The sequence below is a fragment of the Phoxinus phoxinus genome, assembly GCF_949152265.1.
Source record: "Phoxinus phoxinus genome assembly, chromosome: 22".
NCBI lineage: Eukaryota > Metazoa > Chordata > Actinopteri > Cypriniformes > Leuciscidae > Phoxinus > Phoxinus phoxinus.
This window is the reverse complement of record NC_136897.1, coordinates 4,458,824-4,476,559: the sequence shown is the minus strand read 5'-3', so window position 1 is coordinate 4,476,559 and position 17,736 is coordinate 4,458,824.

Below are 17,736 nucleotides of genomic sequence, written 5' to 3'. Positions count from 1 at the left end.
GTTGTTTTTGCACTATGTTTCATGGTGCTATTGTAGTACTATTTATTGATGTTGTCCTAGTGATGTTTTGTTACTTTTGTATTAAGTTTCCTGGTGCTATTGTAGTACTATTTATTGATGTTGTTCTTATGTTTGTTTTGTTGCTTTTGCACGGTTTCTTGGTACTATTGTGTACTATTTATTGTTGTTGTCTATGTGTTAGTTTTGTTGCTTTTGCTCTATGTTCCCTTGTACGATTGTTGTACGGTTTATTGATGGTCATTGATGTTGTCCTTGTGGTAGTCTTGTTGCTTTTGCACTATGTTCTATTGTGGAAGGAACATTTTTTTATTATTTTTTATTAATTTTGGGGGTGGGCGCTTATAAGCTATAGCTTCAGCCCTCTCCTTTTTGAGCAGAATGATTCATGCTCAAATAAATAAATAAATAAATAAATTATTTTTGTTGTGATTGCCACAGCCCATATAGAACCACAGCAATTATTTTATCAGTTTTAACAATGAAGCTATGCGTCAGATGTTTCCCATCCTCACCGACCTTGTCATAAAACTCGTTTAAATGATCATGTGACGCCTACACCCTTGTGGAAAAAAAGTGCACTTTAGTGTACTTTTATAAAGTGTACTTATTACACAAATAATATACTTTAAAAGTATACACTTAAGTGTGAATTAAATGCAATCTTTTGGGCGCACTTAATGCACATTAAGTATAATTAATTTCAAATTTATTACATATTAAGTTGAAATAAAATGCAATAAGTTGCCATTAAGAGTGATTTTTTGGAACAACTTAAGTGGGACTTAAATACAACTTTATATCTACTTTCATAATTGCTTCTAGTGTCCTTAAAATATACTTAAAGTGCACTACACAATATACTGACACGCAATTAATGTGAACTAAAATATACTTTAATGTCAGTTAAAAATACACTTAAGTGTGAATTAAATGTATTGTTTTGGGCGCACTCAATGCACATTAAGTGTAATTAATTTCAAATGTATCACATATTAAGTTTAAATAAAATGCAATAAGTTGCCATTAAGAGTGATTTTTTGGAACAACTTAAGTGGGACTTTAATACAACTTTATATCTACTTTCATTACTGCTTCTAATGTCTTTAAAATATACTTTAAGTGCACTACACAATATACTGACACGCAATTAATGTGAACTAAAATATACTTTAATGTCAGTTAAAAATACACTTAAGTGTGAATTAAATGTATTGTTTTGGGCGCACTCAATGCACATTAAGTGTAATTCATTTCAAATGTATCACATATTAAGTTTAAATAAAATGCAATAAGTTGCCATTAAGAGTGATTTTTTGGAACAACTTAAGTGGGACTTTAATACAACTTTATATCTACTTTCATTACTGCTTCTAATGTCTTTAAAATATACTTTAAGTGCACTACACAATATACTGACACGCAATTAATGTGAACTAAAATATACTTTAATGTCAGTTAAAAATACACTTAAGTGTGAATTAAATGTATTGTTTTGGGCGCACTCAATGCACATTAAGTGTAATTCATTTCAAATGTATCACATATTAAGTTTAAATAAAATGCAATAAGTTGCCATTAAGAGTGATTTTTTGGAACAACTTAAGTGGGACTTTAATACAACTTTATATCTACTTTCATTACTGCTTCTAATGTCTTTAAAATATACTTTAAGTGCACTACACAATATACTGACATGCAATTAATGTGAACTAAAATATACTTTAATGTAATATACATGTACATCGTTCGTTATATAATTAAACATTTATAATTTAAAAAAATTATAATAAATTTGTAATTTAGTACATTTCAAATTTTAATAAAAAAAAATCTCTTAATAACCTAGTTACAATCAAAAGAAACACTATACATAAACACAAACAGTTACAACACTTTAACTCCTTTAGAAAGAGTCTGGAGGACAATGAAGCTTATATGCACAATCATTTTCTTCCTCAAATACAAAGGTACCTAAACATCACAGAAAACATTATGCATTTTTACATTTTCAGAAAGCATTCTGTATGATATATAAAATTGTTTTTGTTTCCATGTAATTTACTGGTACTACTACTTTTGGGGTAATTTGGAATTTGGTCCCCATAAAAAAAAACACATACACATACACACACACACACACACACACACACACACACACACACACACACACACACACACACACACACACACACACACACACACACACACACACACACACACACACACACACACACACACACACACACACACACGCACGCACACACACCTAATATTAACAAAGATGAATAAATACAGTAAATAAATTGTTCATTGTTAGTTCATTTTGGCTAATGTATAAACTAATGTTAGCAAATGAGACTTAATATTAAAGTAAAAATATTAAAGCTCTTAAACCTTTACTAGCACCAACAGGACCAAATGGTTTCTTCTAAAATCTTACTCAATTACAGTGAATGTAAGTTTGTCTAAAAACAAAAAACAAAACAAAATCTGAAGAACTCCAACGGCATAAAAACAAGAAAACCAAAATCGTTTGTCACCAAATGTTTTGAAGTTGTTGGAAAGTGCTGTTTATGTCTATGTCCCAGAAGCTCTCCAGAGTATATGTGAATGGAAATGTTCCAGAGAAGCAGGAAAGTCAGAAAAAATACCTTGAAGAAAGAAAACAAAAACAGAAGGAAAACAATTGTTTATAAAAACAGATCCAGTCCATTATTATATTTGGCTCAATTGAATGAAAGTGATAGATATACAGTTGCGCTTTAAAGTTATACACCTTGCAGTATCTGCAAAATGTTAATAATTATAGTAATAAGAGGGATAACAAAAAATGTTGTTCTCTTTTTATTTAGTACTGCCCTGATGAAGCAGTTTATTCATTCCCCAATCAAATGTCAATAAATTTTCGTCATAGTTGTCGTCATTTAAAACTGGTTTTTATTTAGTTATCGTCTCGTTTTCGTCTGTGAAAAAATGTCGGTGACGAAAATAATGATACAAATTATTCGTCATTAGTAACATTGCAAGATGGCTGTGGATGAACACCAGTTGTTTGAAACAGCTTTGGCCGCTACAATGAACGAGTTAGACTTTTATCTAAAAGAGGAACCGAAGACGGTGCTCGAAACGTTCCTTTGCAAGAAGGGTGTTTTTACTGTTTTGCCGGCAAGAGTCTAATATACCAGTTAGCTCCGCTGGTAGCTAGGCGTATGGGGCTTAGTTGTGATTGGTCGTACTAGTATTATCCAATTGCGTGCAGTGAGATTTTCAAATACATGCTTGGTGCCGCCCCTCGAGTTGGGTGATTTATATTACTCAATGCCAGACCCTTAATCTTTCGGATTTGGGTCTGGATTTCCAGGCTAGCAGTTCCTGGATGTTAAAGTTGAATTTACTGTCCAATTCGAACCACTGAATTTGCGAAGCGGAAAATTGTTTTTGACCAAAAATCACCTGTTAAATATTATAGGTTGTATTTTTAAACCATTTGAATATTTTTTAAGTAAAATATTAAAGGTGAATATGGATTATTGGATTTTTAATAATGAAAATGGGTTTGAAATGTTTTTAATCGAAATATTCACAGCTTAAATTTCAACCCAAAATGCAAGCCCTAAAAATACAATGCATTAAAATGCAAGCATAGTTAATGCAATGCATTTTTTTTTTTGTTCAAGTAGTGCAATTCAACAGGCTTTTTTGTTTCAAAAACATTTGCCATTATTTTACTTCCATACCCAAGACCCATGCAAATGTTTCCTCATCTTGGATGGTAAGTTTCAGCTTACCGCGCAAATCTTCATGAAGGATGTTCCTGTATTTACTGGTACCACGGTTGACACAGCAATTCTGCGGCCCTCTTCCTTTGGTTTGATACCTGTAAAATATATGATGATTATAGGGGCATCTGTAAATGCACAGGTGGGAATTTATTACTTGCAAATGGAGAAGATTCAAAGTATTTAAAAGCTATAGGGATAGTAAGTGACTTGATAGCAGTGTTTCAGCTTGATCAGGGTGTGCTGTCTGTGCAACAATTCATGACAAATTATGTAACGTTAACATCACCTCATCAATAAGGGCCTGTGATTCCACACCGCTTGCACTATACTATATCTCCAATCACACATGAACTGATCCTGCAAAATGAACGTGTAACTCCAGATAAGCACAAAAAAATGACATATTCCAAAACAAATAGTAACTGAACAACTCACTCTTCAAATGCAAAAATAAAAAAATAATGCTACATTACAAGCATTATTTCTAGAGTGATATATTACATTTTTATGGTGGTTATAACATTGATTATATGTATTAAATGTATATAAATGTCTTCGAGTGTTACAATATTGGATCTGTATTTAGCAAATTTGACTAAGTCATTTAGTAATTTTTAAATGATTTAAAAAGTCGGTTTAATTAAATTATATATATTTTCAGCAGCCAAATTCGTCGAACACACCCACACGCGAACATATTATGATGTAAGAAATTATTAGAATGCAATCATAGATAAATTATTGAAAACCTGATTAATTCACGTCCCGAGTCTATTGCGTCTGTCTGCGATGAAAATAATGTAATGTGTTACACAGTCTTAATCGCAATAACAACTGCCATGTTACGGTGAAAATTTTAAAATAAAGAAAGCATCAAGATATTCTTACTTGACTCATTATTGCAGTATAACGTCTCATCTGTAATCAAACGTGGCGTTCTCTTCCTGATTGCGCAGCTTCAGTTTCCTTTCCTCACGAATCGCGATTACAGAAACATAACAGTGCATTTTTCAAACTCTGGTGAAGTAGTGCGTCATCGTGACGTAGTATATCTGGCGCATGCGCATTAAATAAAGTTAATATATTTCATGCATGGTTATATTTCAGCTTTTTAATTTCTGTTCAAACCATAGGTTCAAACTCATTGTGTTGTTTGACTCTGTAAGTTCACAAAACTTGATTCATTCACCTAACTAAAAGTCAATCATTTTTATAGTGTAGTGTAGTGTAGTCTAATTTAAATTAAATGTATTTTAACTGCATTTAAATGCAGTTTAATTTTGTTTAGATTTGTTTAACTTTGCTCACAATTAAATGTGTTTAATTTAATTAGATCAACATAATGATATTAAAAGTATTCTCTACACAGATGTAAAGTACAATACGTTAATATTACATTAAGAACTCCTCTCATAAATGACATTTTATTGTCAAATATTATGTAGAAAACTGACACTTTTAATTGAGTTCATAGAGCAGAAGCTGGTGATAAAAATGTCAACAATAAGTTGTACTGGAGTATACTGTATAAACAAATGTATTGCAGTTTAGAGGGAAAATACATTTCAAGTGCATTAATGCACACAATATATTATAGACTAAACACATTTATAATACATCAACAAAATAATTTTGGACAACACACTTGAGTTGAAATGAAAAACAATTATTTTCCATATTTTCCATTAAAATTATTATTTTATTTAGTATATTAGTCAATACATCAAAATAACTGTTTAAGTAAAACTTAAGTAGACATTATTACAAAGTGCCTTTTTAAAACATGCACTTACGTGTGTTTTGAAATATTGTGATGAAAGTGTACTTACTTTAAGTTAAACTTAATTAGACATTATAACAAAGTGCATTTGTAAAAAGTGCACTTAAGTGTGTTTAGAAATATTGTGATGAAAGTGTACTTACTTTAAGTTAAACTTAATTAGACATTATTACAAAGTGTATTTGTAAAAAGTGCACTTAAGTGTGTTAAGAAATATTGTGATGAAAGTGTACTTACTTTAAGTTAAACTTAATTAGACATTATTACAAAGTGCATTTGTAAAAAGTGCACTTAAGTGTGTTAAGAAATATTGTGATGAAAGTGTACTTACTTTAAGTTCAACTTAAGTAGACATTATTACAAAGTGCATTTGTAAAAAGTGCACTTAAGTGTGTTAAGAAATATTGTGATAAAAGTGTACTTACTTTAAGTTCAACTTAATTAGACATTATTACAAAGTGTATTTGTAAAAAGTGCACTTACGTGTGTTAAGAAATATTGTGATGAAAGTGTACTTACTTTAAGTTCAACTTAATTAGACATTATTACAAAGTGTATTTGTAAAAAGTGCACTTAAGTGTGTTAAAAAATATTGTGATGAAAGTGTACTTACTTTAAGTTCAACTTAATTAGACATTATTACAAAGTGCATTTGTAAAAAGTGCACTTAAGTGTGTTAAGAAATATTGTGATGAAAGTGTACTTACTTTAAGTTAAACTTAATTAGACATTATTACAAAGTACATTTGTAAAAAGTGCACTTAAGCGTGTTAAGAAATATTGTGATGAAAGTGCATTCCCTTTAAGTACACTTAAGTGGTATTTAATTTGAACTATATTATATTATCTGCAAGTGCACTTTTCAAAAAGTATACTTTTATGATATTAAGCACACAAAAAGTACGCTTTCAATACAATTAAGCACACTTCTTTTTCACAAGGGCATGCTGCTTTTTGTATTGATTTTAGTGATGAGTCATTCATTGCATCTGTCACGTGACAAATGAACGAAAGACTCGGAAGGTAAAGTAATTATTTATGTTCCCTGTAAACTATTTTTGACTGCATTATAATGATTTAATAATTCAGAATATGATCAAGATTGCGTAAGTTAATAATCTTGTTAATAATTGTTAATAATTGTCAGTTAATAGTATAACATTTAAAGCCCCTTAAATGAACGAAATGACTCGGAAAAAAGATTTATTAATTTTGATGAACGAGATCGAACAAGAGAGTCAGTAGACACTGGTGGCTGGTGTTGTCAGATTGAGATTGGGAGTTTTTTCCGCTACATATTAAGGGCCGTTTATGGGGTGTTTTAGCCGTTTTTTGCCTGGAAGGCTCTATAGAAATCTGGCACCCTATTGAACGAAGTTAAACTGAGAGAGCGTGCCGTTCACCGACACCAGAATGAACAAGTTCTCAGTAACGTTCATCAGGCAGTAATACAGTACGTTCAGTTCACGTTCGCCCAAAATATGAATGCGTTCAGGAACAACACTGCCCGGAGCAGATGCCCCAATGTGAGTCTAACAAGGGGTGTGAGCCGGCAACTGCCGTGCCAGAGAGAATTTTGGTGGTTTTGGACACAGAGGACTGGTTAATCTTCCGGGTCTCAGAAGTACTGCTTCCCACCCTATCCCTGAATCATTTGTCAGTTCTTCATCATTGCTGTTTCAAGACAGCACTGAAACTTGTATGGACTGTGAAATATCCGTTTGTTCATTGTATCATTTACAGTTATTGATGTTGTCAAACTTACCTCTGTCACCTTCACCGCAATGCTCACCCAGTCCTCCAGCCCAGCCTCTGCTGGATGCTTGTAGCCCTTCGTCTTCCCCGGGAACGCTCTGCTGTGACGTGAAGCCTTACAACCACCATCAGCGCCTGAGCGAGTGAATCCTGTTGCTCCCATCGGCTCAGCCTTGGTCAGTCCTCCCTCTGCTTTCGCCACGGACTTGCTTGCCCCGCTGCGCTCCGTCACCCCTTCGGCTTCAGCGAGTTCCTCCTTCTCTCCGGCTCCGCCTCTGTCCTCCGTCACACCGGCTCCACCTCAGTCTTCAGGCACTCTGGCTCCACCTCGAGCACTCGTTGCCACACCCTCGTCTTGGTCTCCAGAGCCAGCGGTGTAACTCAAGCCCATCGGCTCTCTGTCTGCGCCCAGGGCTCTATCTCCGTCGGTCGTCCCCCGACACCTTCGGCCAAACTGCGTAGAAGATCATTCATAAACTCGTACATAAAGGAATGCGCATGCTCATGCCTCAAGTGTCTACTCCAATAAGATTGCTGTATTATAAACCAATGAAATTGTTGGTGGGCGGAGCGACACGTGTCGCCCCGCCCCAACGTCCAGACTGCACTCTGGGGTTACTCCATTGAGCCGCGCCTCCGTTCAGGAAATAAATAAAAACACTCCGTTTCTATGACATTTATTGTATGAAAATCAAACTATTTACATGAACGTGATGGATCAGATTGATGAACTGTTGAAACTAGAGCACTGGTGCAGTTTCTATTCAAGTATGAATTCTCTCATGAGCTTTCAGTGCTCCTGACCGAGCAAAACATTTTCCACACTGTGAGCACTTGTTCGGTTTCTCTCTAGTATGAATCCTCTTCTTCCCACAGTCAAAGCACATATAAGGTCTCTCACCAGTATGAACACTCTGGTGAGCTTGTAAATATTGCAGTTGTGAAAAATTCTTTCCACAAAAAAAGCTTTTTTTTAAGCTTGATTCTGAAGGGTTGGTCAAAATCCCTTGTCTCTTCAGTTATAAATGCACATATATTTATATATCCTTTTGAATGCTTCACCTGTTGTATTAAATGTATTCTTTCATGCCTATTTTCTCTAGAGAGCAAACGCCAGTTATCTGCCTTTCTTCCTGAGGAGTAAATGTTTTATCGCTTTTGGGTAACTGGATTGATAATACGGAGCTCAAGCTCTCTTCAGCCTTGATGTGATGTTATTTGGTGGTGTTCTGTGTGGGTGTGCGTTTGACTATCTACGTAGGTCCTGACCATTTGGGACAACAACACACAGACGCATAGGCGCCCTTCTCTAACCTGCGAGGTCACCACAGACCTAAATCTAAGGATCGGCGACAATTATCTCGACTAATGGCGATAGGCACCTATATCTGCTCACATGTGTAAAATTGTTTAGGTTTTTATGTTCTCTGAGCCAATCAGATGTATGATGATGCTATGCTTGCCCTTGCAAAATGGTAGCCTGGGTTTCCCCAGACTGCCTTTGCGCAGCGCGATTTTATTCTCGATGAAAGGCAGTCTGGAAACCATGGACCTGATTTTCGCCTCGTTTAGGGAACCAATCACAGAACGGGGAGGGAGCAGCAAGACGATGACGACATCTTTGCGACACAACTAAGCAGTTTGTTTATATCTATGAAGTCAACATGGCAGCAGACGCGAAGCTACCTTTTGATGCAGCCTTAGATATTGTTCTAAGTAGTTTAGATCGCAATTTTATTTAGAAAAAAGAGCAGCGTTTGGCGTTAAACCATTTCTCTACATACGTCATCTGGTATAATGGAAACGATTGGCTATGAGCTACGTACAGGCACATTTGATAGACATTCTTAGCACCCAATAAACGGCGCCGGCGCATTCGTAAACCACGCCTCAAATACGCCTCAACGAGAATTGGGTCTGGCGTTAGCCAGGCTAGCAAAATGGTATAATTGGTGTATGATTTTGTGTAAGGTGGAGTTGGCTTGCGACCTCCTCATGAGACTTTGACGCTCGCTCTACCGATGAAACTGCAAACTATTCTTCAGTAAATTTTTATCTTTTTGATTGAACTTCACGACTCCTGGTCTTCTTTCATCATATCTGGTCTCGGGTCTTTTAACTGTTACCCCCTAACAATTCCAAAACAAATGTTTTATCACACTAGAATGATCTCACTCCAGAGTGACGTGCAGATGGTTTATTGAGCTCTCTTGGCTGCGAAACTCTTTCCACACTGAGTGCATGTGAACGGTTTTTCTCCAGTGTGAATCTTTAGGTGCCTATTCAAGTGTCCTCTCTGAGTGAAGCTCTTTCCACACTCAGAGCAGGTGAAATATCCTTTGACTCCAGTTTTTCGAGCTTGTTTTTGTGTGAAACACTTTTCAGTCTGTGAAATGACTGTTTCTATCTTCAATTGTGAAATAATGAGGGTTTTGAAACTGATGTTGTTTGTCTTCATTCACTTCCATCGGGTCTAAAATCAACATATCAAAATTTTCTAAATTCAAATAAAGGAGAACAAATGAGAACAAGAAAAATACTAGTTGAGTCACAATTAAGTCTTTTTTCCTCCAGTTTTCATCTTAATGTTCCTCATCAGTTTTTAAAGGTGCTATAAGCGATTTCTGGTAAACGCTGTTGATATTTGAAATCATCAAAACAAACACGCCCCTACTTAAAACCTATGCAACACAGGCAATAATTATAGCCACGTTTCCATTACCCTTCAAATTGGTCAAATTGAGCCTGGCAAAATAGCTGCTGCATAACTGGATTTATTAGGGAAAACTGCGAAAACGCAAATAAAAAAAAATATTATCAGTTTAAACTAAAGGTTGGCCTCGATATAAATGTTCCTTACAACTTACCAAAGATCCAGTGATACATGGATATTGACATGCAGCCAGGAATCGTGTTTCCTGACATTTATATGTGCCTGATTTTGATGCCGGAAATTACATAAAGCAAATTTGCCGGTTACACTTTATTTTAAAGGCACACCGCGGAACTTCTGAATATTTACTGCGAAGTTGGGAATTCGTGTAACAAAACTGATATAAGTCAAAACCTACTGCCGTTATTTGTAGGCTTCAGTTTATTTGTCCTTTTACACATTCATGTGTGTATTATTCGTGGCTTATATGATTTTAGATACAAATGTCAAAGATACCTCAGATTTCTTGTCAAATCTAGTTGTATAGTCAATCCCACAGCTCTTTCCCGTTTTAAATTTTTTTTGTGTGTTTTTCGCGGCATTCACACTGAAAACAAATGCTACTGTCTTTTTGCCACTTAGTGGGCATAACCGCAGTCAGCCTGGCCAATGGTGACGTCGCGCGCATACCCTCTATACTTTCCTTACTGCTGATTGGCTACAAGTGTGTTTTGATGCTCAGTCTGATACACTTTTCAACAGCATTTTTCAAAAATCGCTTACTGCACCTTTAAAGAGAATGAAACACCAACCTGTTTGTTTCTCTTTGTTTTCTGTCTTTGGCCCTGTCCCAAATGGCGCACTTGATGTGGACTTTCGGTCTCGTGGACTTAAATTGCGCGTGCTCGCTGAGTCTACGAGTCCGTAGGCCGTCCCATTCATCATTTTAACGCTCTGAAGTGTGCTCAGCAGCGCCCCCTTTGTACCCTTGAAGCGGTCTTCCGCGAAGCCCGCATGGATGCAGGCTTCACGCACTTTAACTACCCAGGAATCCTTGCGAATTTGCGAAAGGCCAATCAGACAACGAATGGGAGGAGCTTTGACTCATGTTAACATGGATGAGAAGAAAATATTTAAGTGTAAATATCATTATTTTTATAACCTATGTGTACATTTTGCCAGTTATTACCTACAGTTTATACAAACATTATGGTCATCAACCAGTGGTTGATGTCTCAAACATAAATATAAATATATATTTATATTTAATATAAACATAAATAGCGCACTGAATAATAGGCTACGATCGCATTATGCTTAATTAAATAAATATAACCGAATGTCAGGGCTTTACTGAGTCATATGTAAATCTAGAAATATAATATTTAAACAACAACCGGACTGTCTTCCTATTTCCGGCGTGGCGATCGAGTCTGTCCCAAAAATACCTCTCAATGCGCCCTCGTGCACTCGCGCCAAGGGCCCTATAGGTCTGCACTACATGACGTCACCAAAGTGTGGACTCTGAGGAAGTCCACAAGTCCGGAGTGTGCCATTTGGGACAGGGCCGTACATTCTGCAGGGTTCTTCCTCAAACTCCATCTTTACAGTAGTGTGTCAGTTTCTCCTGGAGTAATTCCTCCAGCTTGCTGCTTCTTCTTCTCCTGTGGGAAGACGGGAATATTCCCTGACATTTAAATTCTCATGAACGGCTGTGGGAGTGGCTTTAAATAATAATAAATCAATAAAAAGCAGCTCAAGCATCATGTAATCAACATCATAATATCTTTATATAACAGAACAGGTTCCTGTTCTTTATATTCTGGAACAGGTGTTATAGTTTGTTTCTAGAAACATCTTTGCAAAGACGATTCAGACTAATGCCATTTCATTAATCAACATTCTTATCAATCATATCAATCATTATAATGTAATTTTAAGATTAGAAATGAAATATATCGTTTACTGCTGTCCAGTCAGGGCTGAAAATTTTAAAATATGCGGGGAAAAATGCTCCTGATATTTCAAAAATGTGTCATGAAAGAGTGCTGTTATTGTTTAATGTCTGAAAGAATCCTTGTTTTTGAACAAATCAGGCAAATCACTGATTCACTAAGTCATTCATAAAAACCGTCGGCATCCGAAATCGCATACTTCCCTACTTTAAAGTAGGCAAAAAACAGTATGTGTTTGTAAAAGCCGGCTATTCGGCCCAACTTCCGGTTTCCAAATAGCCGGTAAAGGACGCGCGTGTTCAATTCTTTCCAGCGTCTCAAAGGAATTTTGGTTAAATAAGACACATGTTCTGATATGCAATTATCTCGTTTTAATCTGACTCCATGAATTAAAAAAGGTTCAATGTGCAATAAGTTTATGTTTACACTTAGTTACAACATGGATGTAATGAGAATTTAAACCATTTGTACCCAGCATAAATGTAAAATGTTGAGAGAGAGAGAGAGAGAGAGAGAGAGAGAGAGAGAGAGAGAGAGAGAGAGAGAGAGAGGCGCAGAGAGCCTCTCTCAAGACCAGCTCAGCATCCCCAGCAAAGAGAGAGAGAAGAACATTTGCAATCTTGTTTTGTCATCTCTCTCGACCATGTGACCAACACCCAGGTGAGACATTCAAACTGACCAATCAGATGATCACAACCTCCCTATTGTCCCAAACATCTGGCCCATAGGCCCAGATACCTGCTGTGCTGAAAATGTCTTGGTGAAAAACAAATGTCTTTGTTGCTTTGATTATTTCCAACCTTACATGTTCACAGAATTCACAGTACTCATATAGAGTAGGCAAAAAGTACCCAGATGACCTAATACTTCTAGTGAGCTTCTGACGTGTGCATACGATAGACACTTTACTATCCCATGAGGCATCAGGAGAGGATTTATGAAAGGCAGTGAGGTGACGCAACACTGGTAGGTCACATGATAATGACAACACAGCGAATGTAGTTTGTCCAGATTACAAACTACACACTCATACTTTTTTAGCGGTCGTGAAATAATCACTTATTCAAAATAAGTACCTACTGAAGAGAGTATGCGATTTTGGAAGCAGCCACAGTCATTTCCCTCTTTTCCTGAATGAATCAGCCGTTTTGATTGAATCGGTTGAAGGATTCAGTGACTCATGAACACAGTATTTTCTTCTTCTTTTTTTCAACTTTGAAAGTTTACAATGACATTTAACATCAAACATAAGACAAACAGAGATTGGAGAAAACGTATACCGGTAACAGATCTTACCTTATACAAAGTAAAGCATTAAATTCTACAACTTATTTTTGTTTTTATGCATTTCTTATTTCTAGTGATTGAATTCATGGTGATTTCTAGTGATTGAGTCATGGAATATTTTAAGATCTTTAAAAAAAATATTAAAGGAGGGTGTTATAGACATTACTTTATCTTTATGTATATGAAACTTCCCAAGAAGAATTATTAACTTTAATGTGTTATCAATTATACTCATGAACACTTGCTGCCACCTATAGCGGTTTTAGTTTCCCATCTAAAAGTAGGCCAATTTCATTTTTAACAACATTTCATATTTCTATAAGCCTATTTATAGTTTTATATTTAAAACCTTAATCTCATAACATTATTTATGCAATTGTTATTGCTGTTCAAATGCATAGCTAAATACCACATCTAAATATCAGCTTCTGTACTGTGCACTGCTAGGATGATTTTAGTTTACACTGATTTAATTTGTTATTGTTTGCAATATCCCATTCATTCTCATTAATTAACTTTTCATTTACAACTAGCCTGTGTATTTACGAAAGTTTGAATTATATAAATTAACACAATACTGCATGGTATGGCAATAGTGTGTGTGTGTGTGTGTGTGTGTGTGTGTGTGTGTGTGTGTGTGTGTGTGTGTGTGTGTGTGTGTGTGTGTGTGTGTGTGTGTGTGTGTGTGTGTGTCAATAAAGATACATTTTAGTGAGACGATTTAGCGTTATTTTAACAGCACAGTTAGAAAATAATGGAAAATACTTTCTATCTAGAAAATTCCGTTGTTAAATGATATGTTTGATTCTGAAAGTTGCTCGTATTATGTTACGCGTGTGTTTATATCAGGTCTTGTTTATTCATTACAAATACGGATCAACACAACAACTCATAATCACAACTCATAAACGTCATGTGAATAACTAGTCAGGAACGTGCTTAAGTTTGAATAAATGTACAACATTGGTTTATTATGTTGGACACTTTTTTACAGTCTATGGTCGGACATAACATAGCCTACATGACGAAAGTAATAATTTCGGATTCAAGATCGGATTCGGATTAACTCAGTAATCGGGCTGGGTTGTATTTTTATATATATATATATATATATAACTAAAATTAATCGATTAGATGTATATTTCCCATAATAAAAACGAATGTACTCACAGTCTGAAGCCTCGTCTGGGGTCTCCGTCCTTGGTCACGTTGCACGAGCGCACTCTCCTGGCCGAAACAAACAATCCCTTTCTATCTAAACTTCAGAATCAACTTAAATGTATGCAGGTCAGTCACGCAACAAGTCAGATTATTCAATGATATTATTCAATGAGCTTATTAAAACTCGTTTTGACCCCACTTGGTTTCTTGCTTTTCACCTGCCTCTGACTTTTGAGCTGACGGAATAGTCGACTCGACTGTTTTTGGATAGCAGACAAAATATATTCAATAAAGCACTTGAATCTAACAATCAAAGTGTGGCCCATGCAGGGATGGATTACGGACCGGGGAGGAGGACGGGGAGCCTGGGGTTTAAGGCCGCTCGATCCAGTTTGATTCAGAAATCCAATTAACAATGAAAACAAATGTTTATGTATGCTGTAATATATATGTCCCATAGCATAAACAGGGCCTTTTAAACAAGGCTCTTGAACTATGTTCATACTATGCTGTTACTGTTGGGCCCTATGACCCAATACTATGTGAATATGAAGGCCCTATTGTCCCATCCTGTTTAAAATTATATTTCTTTGAACCACTGTTTGAGCTTCTTTCTTTAGGTGAAAGGTATTGGAAAAATAACTATTTATTATTATACAGCCAGAGGTGGGTAGAGTATCCAAAAACTGTACTCAAGTAAAAGTACAAGTACTTCTAGAAATATTTACTCAAAGTAAAAGTAAAAGTAACAATCTTAATAGTTACTTGAGTAAGAGTAAAAAAGTATCCAATGAGAAAACTACTCAAGTAGTTAGTTACTAGTTACTTCGGATCATAGGCCGATATATATGATATATATATAAAACATGATATTATTTAGATATTTTTTATTTAAATGACTATTATTATCATAATTAGTATCCAATGAGAAAAGTATCCAATGAGAAAACTACTCAAGTAGCTATAGTTAGTTACTTCGGATCATAGGCCTATATATACTATGATATATATATAAAACATAATATTATTTAGATATTTTTTATTTAAATGACTATTATTATCATAATTAGATAGGCTATCTTTGCCACAAAAACAGAAGAGACAAGCATTATTTTCTGCCATCTGTAGCCCGAAAATCATTGCCTGTCCTTTGGTTTGTATAATAGTAACTTATACAACTACAGTTGGATTATTAGACAATGTCGAAATATAGTGTATCTGCAGAGTTTTGCATTTAAAGGCATGTAAAGGGAAACATTGACACAGAGAAGAAAGAGTTAAAACTTTTCACATGTGCTCGCGCTGACCGCTACTGAACATCTGAACACAAACGCACATCGACGGATCTTCTTCTGTCTGTTCTCCTAAATGTAATCAAATGTATATTTCTGCAAGCATGTTTAAACTGGTCAACAGTGTCTAAGGCAGGCAAAGGCATTCGTTTTCAAGTTGAGTTCGCACGCGACTGCGCAATACACACACATTACCGCGGGATGGCGGGTGTTCATTTCATATGTGGACAATGGTATTTATTGTATAAAGTAATGTATATGTCCAAAAAAAACGGGTAATGTCATACTTTGAAGTAGTGCTATCATATCGTAATAATCTGTTTGGTTGTAAAATGTATTACCTGAATGAAATTAAATCGAATATCGTCCTGTGGAACGATATTCGTTCCACAGGATATATCGTCCTCAGCAAGATAATAGAGATCTTCATCGCTGGCAAAAATTATGCATTTGCAGATTTGCGTTCACTTGACTGTAGCCTACTGTAGGTCCACAGCCACTTCATCCAACGCTCTTGATGTTCTTAAATCTTCCTGTTACGACTCCGAGTCGAGTGTGAATTGAAAGCGCTTCAGGCGATTCAGTGCGTGCAGGAAACTGAACAGATCATACAAACTGATTCGCGAACCGATTTAGACAGATCTGCCCACTTGTTTGATGAAGTCTTTGAACAGAATCGACTCAAAAGAGTGATTCATTTGTGAATTGAGCATCGCTCATGCCCAGAAAAAAGATACAGCGCGCTTGGAATAAACTACGCATTTAACAACACGTATTGCATTAAAATAAAGTAACGAGAGGAACATCGCTCAACGTAACGAAGTAAAAGTACCGTTTTTTTATTAGAAATGTACTCGAGTAAAAGTAAAAAGTACCCACATTTAAATCTACTCTTAAAAGTACAATTTTTCCCAAAAAATACTCAAGTAAATGTAACGAAGTAAATGTACTTCGTTACTACCCACCTCTGTATACAGCATAACTTAATTTGAAGTGAGACTACATTTTAAAACATTGCTTAATTTTTGTTGTTGTTGCCTAAATTATAAATGACCCAACAAAATGAGCCTAGAGAGAGCATGTTTAGAGAATTGCAGTTTTTTTTTTTTTTTTTTACTGGTCAAACCAAATTTTAGTAGCTACAGCCCTTGAAAAGACTGGTCCAATCATATTGTAATACCCATTACCACTAGACTAGTGAATTTAGTTTGTTTGACAGATACTTTGCCAAAGAAATGGCACAAAACACAACGTTAAAGTTAAAGACCTCTTATGTTATGAAGTTTAAAAATATTTTCAGTTCATTATGAAAACATACGGTGATATTGAGGCCTCAGGTGAGAACAGTTTGAATATTCATGATCATCATAACTTCTAGAGCTGCACAATTTTTTTTTCTGGTTAAAATTAACAAAAATTGAGTTTTGCTGATATATTAATATGACGAATAATATTAATATGATTATTATTTATTATTGCTAAATAAGAAACATTATTATTGTAATAACACTTTCAATATTTAAAAAAATAATATAGTATTTAAGAATAAATATAACAATATAATAATTAGAAAATAATAACAATATTTTTTATTTTACAGAAAACTTATTTTACGAAAAACTGCAGGGTATCTGTTAACATGCAGGCAAACGTGCATCACAATAAGTGTATTGTTGTGATTGTAAATTAGTAAGATTAGTAACAACGTGTGAAAATGTTTACATCAATTAATGTGGATAAATATCAGGTACAGTAGCTACTTGTTCATTTTTCTCAAGGAAACAATCTCTCAATAATGCTGTAAACATACAGTGAGCTGGTACTATATTATAACAACTCAAATAAATATACTGCATTTTTTTATAATAATGTTATCACATTTTTAATGATATAAGTACAAATATATTATTTAATAGGCTATGAGACAGATATTTAGCAAAATACTCTTTTGCAAGTCATAATCCGTCCCTGGTGTGGCCATAGACACCCTTCTCAGACATGACTGGGTGAAGCTTGAGCAAACTGGCAGAGCTATTAGCTTTGTAGAAAA